Source organism: Chaetura pelagica, unplaced genomic scaffold (assembly GCF_000747805.2).
Source record: "Chaetura pelagica isolate M959 unplaced genomic scaffold, ChaPel_1.0 scaffold249, whole genome shotgun sequence".
Lineage (NCBI taxonomy): Eukaryota > Metazoa > Chordata > Aves > Apodiformes > Apodidae > Chaetura > Chaetura pelagica.
In genome coordinates, this window is record NW_009954538.1 from 1,310,822 (window position 1) to 1,318,705 (window position 7,884).

Below are 7,884 nucleotides of genomic sequence, written 5' to 3' on the forward strand. Positions count from 1 at the left end.
CATGTTCCTGAGGTAACACGCCCGACTGTCAGGAGAGTGGGCACAGCACAGCCTCCCGCCTTTACACCCCCCAAAAAAAAACAAAATACAAAATTGAGCCACTTCAGACCCCCCACGACTGTCCTGAGCCAGTGCTGATAAAGGGACCCTTGGCTATCTGTTTACATTGGAGCAATGTAAATTCTCCAAGGTTCATATTTATCTGTGTGCTTAGCAAGTTACTGAACTTTGGACTTCAGCACTGCAGCAGCAGTTCACAAAGTGCAGAGGGAGAGAAAGCAGGGGGAGGGGGAAAGGGAGGGAAGCAGCAGAGAGAAGGAGAGTAAAATGAAGGGGTAGAAGGTCTGCAGCATGGAAAAATAGGCTATGGGAAAAAAAGGAGGAAAATTAGGATGGAGAAATGTGGCTTATTTCTGGCTGCGTTAATTTTGGAGGAGACAGGTGGTGGAGTAGCCATAAGGAAGAGGTGTGCTTGGCTGTGCATGGTTCAGAAGGTGCTGCCATTGGAAGGTTGCAGAGCTTTGGCAGTGGTGAGATTCAGCCAGACTCAGCCCTTGCCAAAGGCTTTGGGCTGATTGAAAGCTCTACTGGCAGCTTCACTAGCCTTTTTGCAACCACCCAGCAGAGAAGTGTGACCACTGGGTGTGTGTTATCAGTGTTCCCAAGACTCACAGGATGTACTGGAGTTCCAGTTGACTTCTGTGGCAGAGCATCAAGTATTAAATCACTTTTTCACTTCTGCCTTTGGCTTCTTGAGTGTCTTGGTATGCAAATACTAGCACCTCCATTATATCTTGCTATGTTTGTTGCTTAATTGATGAGCAGAAGCAGTGCACCCCCATAATTTTGGGCCTTAAAGGGCTTGGGCCACTGAGCTTGTGCTTTAAGGATATGGTAAGGAATAGCCCTGGGTGTTAGTTTGTGCTGAAAGTCCCTGCTCTATCATCAATTACCCTGCTGCTTCTGAGAAGCGTTCTGGGCAGGCTTGTGGTTGCCGTTGATCACCTACATCCAACCCATCTTCATACCAGCCCTGCTCTAAGGTTCTGCTCCCATCTGTTGGGTGACTTCATAAAACACACTTTCTAGCTCAGCTGGAGTAATTTAGTGCAATTCTTAGGGATTCCTTATGACTAGATTGTCTTTTCTGGTCTGAAAATGTATAACTGAGTCTCTCTACTTTGAGTGGCTAAATCAGGGAATAACTTGGTATACATGTGTGGACTTGATGATCCATGAGCATCTCAAGATTATTCCTCTTGTGTTATCAACAGGAGAAGGATTTAAAACTGTTGTCTCAGTGGAGGTTTCCTGGGAGCAGTTACTTGTCTCTCTTTTTACACTCGCATTAAGCCCAAGGTAGGAGGAGCCTAATAGGACTGAGACAATGTCCCAACTGTCCCAAGACAATGCTGCAGAGTGACCTTGGCCCCTGTTTTCCCTTCCTGGGCACCATTAGCCATGCTCTCCGGGCCCACGTGACAACATGCCAAGTCAGCAGTTAAAGGACAGAGCTCCTTTGCAGACTGGACCTTCTCTTCCCTCCAGCCACAGGGACCTGCAGGGCTGCTGGGCTGACCCTTTCCACCAGGACTGGTTTTAACTGTGAGATTTTGTTTCAGGTGGTGGCTGCACCCAGTGCACCAGGTCCCCTCACTGCAGTGAGTTAAAAAAGCTCAGGTGGATACAGAAGACTCTGTGTGGCTAAAAAGAAGTATGTGGATACCACATAAAATCATTGCATGTAAGACATTTTATTGTGAACATTAATGTAAGACATCTTTAGTTTTTCCTTTTCCACACTCTTAAAAGGTACTTAAAGAATAGCAGGCTTTTTTTTTTTTTGGGCATTGTTCTATTAATGTTTTGATGCAATTTCCATGCATTTTATATTTTATTAGTTTTCCTTATTTCTCCTCCCCTAGGTGGACATGCCAACAATACTGGCTGATAGCAGTAACTGTCAATTGTAATTACAGAATCCAACCATAACATGTAGTGTCTGCCTGGTATGTCCTTATAACTCAAGGACTTTGCAAAGAGGGACAACAGGTTGTGGATCTTCTGCAATATATGACAGAAGATTCTGTCATACTGTTGTCTATTTGTGTCTGCCTTTGACATTGTGATTTATTTTACCTAAACTAGGATGGAACCATTGTTTTTACCTAAAAAGATTGTCCAATCTGTGTTCTGTTAGTATATACACCTGTTGAATGCTTAAAGGGGGGTGGGAACACAGACCATCGAGTTTAGACGAAGAACAGCAATATTTGTGAAGGGAAACTGTAAAGAGAAGATAACATAGCAACAAATTATCTGTCTGTATTATGTGGTTTCAAAGATTCTTTATTCACATAGAAGTCCTGTTGCTGTTGCTTTTGCTTGCCTTGAAGACCTTTAGCCGCAGAGGCTTTCAAAACAGCCTGTCTTGAAACCAGTGAACTCTCAAGTCCATAAAACAAACAGATGTTCATTTCTGTTACGTTAGGACCTCACTGAATGCTGCAATTGGATGCCATGTGGAGAATCCTTAGATGAATATGGAAACCTTTCAAATACTGAGGAGGTAAATATTCTCTACTGCTTTATCCTGAGTGACTTTTTCCCTTGGTCTGTGAGAGTTGTCCATTTTAAACTGGAGGAGCCTGGACAATTAGCAAAAGGAGAAGTAAACTTGGACACTGCCAACTTTACCTTCACTGCCAGCTTGTGCTAGTGAATGATTCAGCACTCCCTTCAGTGTTCCAGAGCCTCAGTACAGGAAAACCAGTGAGCTTTTCACTGTTTCTTAAATGCTTTAAGTTCCTGGCACTCAGACTGAACTTTTAGGAAGCAGAATTGAATTAACCAGAACTCCTATTTCATACCCTGGCACTAAGGATTGCAGGATATTTCTTAGATTATTACAAGTGCCACAATATGCAGTTGTGAGGTACTAAGAATAGCAGAGGTCAGGGGTGGAAGTTGCAAAGATTAACCAGCTAGATTATAGTTCTAGTAGTAGAGCAAGAGCTAAACTGTAGAGTGCCATAATAGAGACCACATTTTTCTGCAAGTGGATTTTCTGCACTTGGGTTTTGCCTGGAGGATAGATCTTTGAAAGAAAAGGATTTGGTTTTGCTTAGGTGTAACAAATGTGGTGGGTGAGGCCTCTTAAATTCAGTGCTTCACTAACAAGACATGAGCAGCTTTATAACACTGAACTTTTCAGCTTAATAGCAGGTGTGCAAACAGTGTTAAATTAAGTGATCAGTTTGGATGCAGTAATCACAATAAATTAAATTTTTATTTTAATGGCAAGCTTAATAAAGATGTTTAAACATATTCAACTACTTTGCCTTGTCCTGTGTACACTAAGATGCAACTTCTGTGCATTTTCTTTTATTAATCTCTTCTTTTCTCCTGAAGTAGCATATGGTCTGGTAACACTGTGTGACAGCTATCTTATAAAACTGGGTTTCTGCCATTCTCCAGCATCCTTCCAGGCAAGGATGTCTCTAATAGAATTTTATTTTATTGGTAAATAATAGTCTGTCTTGATGAACCCTTCCAATGTAAACCCTTCACTACTACATGTGATAAAGTAGTTGAACTGTAGATTACTTAATACTGAGAATAAATGCATGAAAGTGTCAATGGGTACATAATAGGAATGATGTTATTATATGTGACTTACTGGTCTGTGTTCTGCTTATTACACTAGGGCAAAACCAAAGTAATGGACAGCAGTCCTGTAAATAGAGTGGAAGGCAGAATAGACTCCCAAAGCCTGACTTCTTGTATCAACACCGTTTTAACCTTTGATGTTTCCATCATTATATCCATTATTAAGTGTACATAGTGAAAAATAATTTGCTGGGATAAAAGCAGTTTAATGTGGCTTCAAGGAGCATAGAGAGAAGGAAAAAGACCTAAATATATTTATGATAGAAGTGCTATCAGAGGGAGCCTGTATAATTCCATTAATACAGTGATAAAATTTCCATTGGCAAAAGAAACAGAGAAATGGTTATTTTAGTAATTCTTTACCATTTTACTGTTAGACTGTTAAATGCTTTATTGGCCTGAATGATATTAACATCATCCCTTCCTTGAAATGTTAGAGCTATTATTACAACATTCACCCTTATTTCTGAGGTTGGGGAAAACAAAAGCTACATGAGTACCAAAAGTGATATTATTTGTGCATTAGGAGCTTGATCCCAAATGGCACAATGGGAGTGTGAAAAATCTGAGATAATTGTGATTTATATATTGTTTTCAGAGAGTTGGATTTCAGTTATTTGTACAAACCCCAGGCATCTCAGTGGGAAATGACTCACTTAAATACAGTTTTAATGTTCCAAATATATACCTATTTACATTTTAATTTAGTAGTGTTTATTGAAAATGTATAATAGCAAATGTGTGATTTTACAGAGAAGGAAGCTGGGTTTTGATTTTATTTTTTTTTTGGCGGTGCCTCCTTCCTTGTTTTCAGTAGTACAATCAGAAGCAGAACAACCAGAACTTTCAGAGCCAAGGGAGCAAGGTCACCTTTGACTGAGACACTGGAGTAACTTGACAAGTTTCTTCTTACCACTGTTTGTAGGAGTCAGTTGCATTCAGAAGAACAAATGTTTTATCTCCAAAGACAACATTAGTTAAGCTTTGGGATCCTCAGTGAAACTCAGGCTAAGGTGTAACAACCATTAAGAACCTGCCTGGATGCAGAACTAGGAGGCATGGTGTGATAATGCCACAGGGCATGATGGGTTTAAATTATAGGTGGTCTCTCTACATTCCTTTTCCTGTGTGGGGAAACAGGACTGCATCCTTCTTCATGGTCATCCATCTGTTTCCCCCTTCACTTACTCAGGGTGAGGATGAGATTGGAGAGCAGGAGCAGCTCTGGAGTTCAGTTAATGAAGGAGTTTCCCACTAGGTGGTAGTGAAGAGAACCGTGTCACACTTACTGGTCAGTTCACATTTTAATTATTTTTATCGAGGGGACTCCCACAGGAATCTTCCAAGCAGAAGAGCCTAGCAAAGCTCTGAGCTATACTATAAAAACCTCATTTAAAAAAAATTTTGGTTTTGCCTTCCCTTTCTGCTCATTTCCATGCTATTTGTTCCTCCCAAACCCAAGCAAGGTTGACAACTATACCTGTCACGTCCCTTCCTGAAAAGTGATTTGACTACATGAAGCTATTTGGGTTCTCTTTCCACCTTCATTACAGCAGAACCAAGACATAGTTAGCTAAATGTCATCTACTGACATTTAAGCAAGCTGGAGATGAGGACTCTTTTGTAGCCAGTACTTCAATCTGATTTTTCTCCACCACACTTGGCTCTGGGAACTACCCCTCCAAACATAAAAAGAACAAAACACTTTTATTTTTGTTTATTGCTAGTTTTGAAATACCTTGACAGGTTTAAGTAATGCATCAGTCTACATCAAAGGTTCCAGACAGAATAGGTATTTTGGAAGGACTTTGTAATGTCAAAGCAAACCACCAGTGAAATTCAGAGTAAAGCTCTCTTGCAGGTCCAAAGAAAGACTGTACAAAAGATATGCTGAGAAAATTATCTGGGGAATGCAAGCAGTGCTCCAGTTTGCTGTGAGAGCAGATGCTGGGTCTGCAAGGAGGAATGAACTTCTCCTGTGAATTCATCCCACCACTATGCTGTAATGATAGAGCAAGCTTGTGAAATAATTTAGAAGTCTAATCACAAAGCCTGAGATGCTGAAAAAATGTATGCTTTAATTGCTTATCAACTATAAATCATTTATGCCAAATTAATGTGCTGGAAATTCTGCAAGACTGAGAAATTGGAAGCTATTTCAATAAGGACACAAAGCAGGGATATAATTTCATAGATACCAATATCAGTGTAACATGCTATTATCAGGAGAAAAAATAAATTATGAAGAGCTTTTTAGTACCAAGACAAGGCTGAAGAACTGATTTATCTTTCCCTGCACCGATTCAAAAGGATGGAGAGGTTTGTTTTTCCCCTTACATTTGCTCTATCATAATCAGGGAAAAGAGGAGAACAAACAGCCCAAAGCCACTGGTGTTCCACCACAGGAGAGAGAGGATTCCCAATGATTTGTCCATTTTGTCATTGTTACTGTAGATTTTTCTGCTGTGCTGAGAGAGAATAAAGGCAGGGAACCTGTCCATTATGCAGGTCCCACCAGGAACTCTGAGCAATTTCTAACAGAATATGTATGTGGTAACACTGGTATTTCCACCAAAGCTGATAAGTTAGGCTGTGGATCCGAACACTCAAGATTTTGAGTATGACTTGCTCCTCTATCCTTGCATCATATCCACCAAAGCTTTCCATACGTGCTGAGGTGGGCACCAGTCCTGCACATGGGGTACAAGTTGGAGGGAAAAGAGCTATATGGTCAAACAGGGGAGAAAGTTTTTCAAGGTAGCCCAGCCTGAGCTGGATGAGACAGTACACCTGGCTGCCATGACTGACCCCAGCAGGGATCCCAGTAAGCTAGTCAGTCACAGTACTTTCAGTATTTCCACTTCACCCTTGATAAATCCGATTCTCAAAGAGATTTTAGTAAGTGGGTACAGGGGTGATTATGTCAGGAGCTCTAAGGTCATTCCTGTCCACAAGGCCAAAGGGCTGTGGAAAGCAGAGAGGATTTGGATGCTGAGGTGTAACAACCACCCTAATCACTGGTTTTGAATGCATAAAGACGGATGCACATGGAGGTAGAAGCCTTCAAATTCCAACACCATCATACTTAAAGCAGCATTTAACTGAAGCACCAGAATTCCTGGCGTTCCCTCTGCAGTGCCCCAAGACTTGAGGAACATGCTGCAGTTTCCTCTTTATGGATGAAGGAACCAAGCTAGCAGAGATGCAGTGAGCCACCCGAGGCTCCACAGCCAACTGGTAACAGAGCTGAGAAGAAATGAGCCATTCCTTACTCAGAATTCTGTGTCGTGACTACACATCAGCCCAAGTTCTTTTCCATTTATGAAAATAAACAGAGGGACAAAATGGGAGTAATTTATTCAATCCACTAATAGAAATAAACTAGAGAGGGCTCCAAATACCATTATAGAGGCATCTGGCATCTCTGTAGATGCAATGAGAATGTCCCATTAATTTTTTGAAAACTGTAGCAAAATTACATTAAGGCATAGAATTTCTCCATGGTGTTTCTTTTTAAAAAAACCAAATACCTATTTTTACCAGACCCGGGCATTGTTCTTCTGTTTATATTTAATGCAGTTACATCACCTCCAACTGTACATTAAAACTGGCTCTTCTCCCTCCCACACCAAAAGGAACAATGAACCAGGCAGCACAGCTGGGCTGGAACAATAGCTCTGAAGGCCACAAAGCCCCTCTCGCACAAATTGCTACAAGTGAAGTAACAGGAGGTCAGGGTTACTCAAGTGAACAGACCCACGGCACTAGTTCTGCTTTGGCAGAACCACAAGCAAGGACTGAGGATTTGGCAGCAGCACCAAAGAGCCCGAGAGGAGACAGACAGGGCAGGATCCACAGCACCAGCTCCTCTGCCTGGGGCTTGCACAGTTTGAATTGGTAACAGCATGAAGAATATTAGTATTTGGTCATAGTATCTTAAAAGTTATTTTCCTTCCTTTAAAAAATATGTCAAGCATTTAACCGTCTTTACTTTACTTGCTGCATTTCAAAGATAACCCATTCAAAGACACAGCAACCCAGAAACTCACTGTGAATGTAAACACTGGAATTACGAATTATCCTGCTTGAACTTTGCATTGACCAGCTAACCGCACTTCCTAGGAACACCCAGCACAGCAGCAGCCCGGAGCCGCCCCTGGGCAGCCCAACGTTCCCGCGGGATGGCAGGAGCCCGCAGCCGCTTTCCCGGCCCCG

General features: G+C 41.6%; 1 protein-coding gene across 1 annotated transcript in view; it reads right to left on the bottom strand.

Moving 5' to 3' along the window:
- The window catches only part of HNF1A (HNF1 homeobox A), a 15,961-nt gene extending 15,889 nt beyond the window's left edge, over positions 1 to 72 (bottom strand). Inside the window, exon 1 of the mRNA XM_010004822.1 lies at positions 1 to 72. This exon is cut by the window's left edge and continues 423 nt beyond it. The gene's annotated coding sequence lies outside the window, so the exon portion shown is untranslated.
- Positions 73 to 7,884: the final 7,812 nt, after the last annotated feature.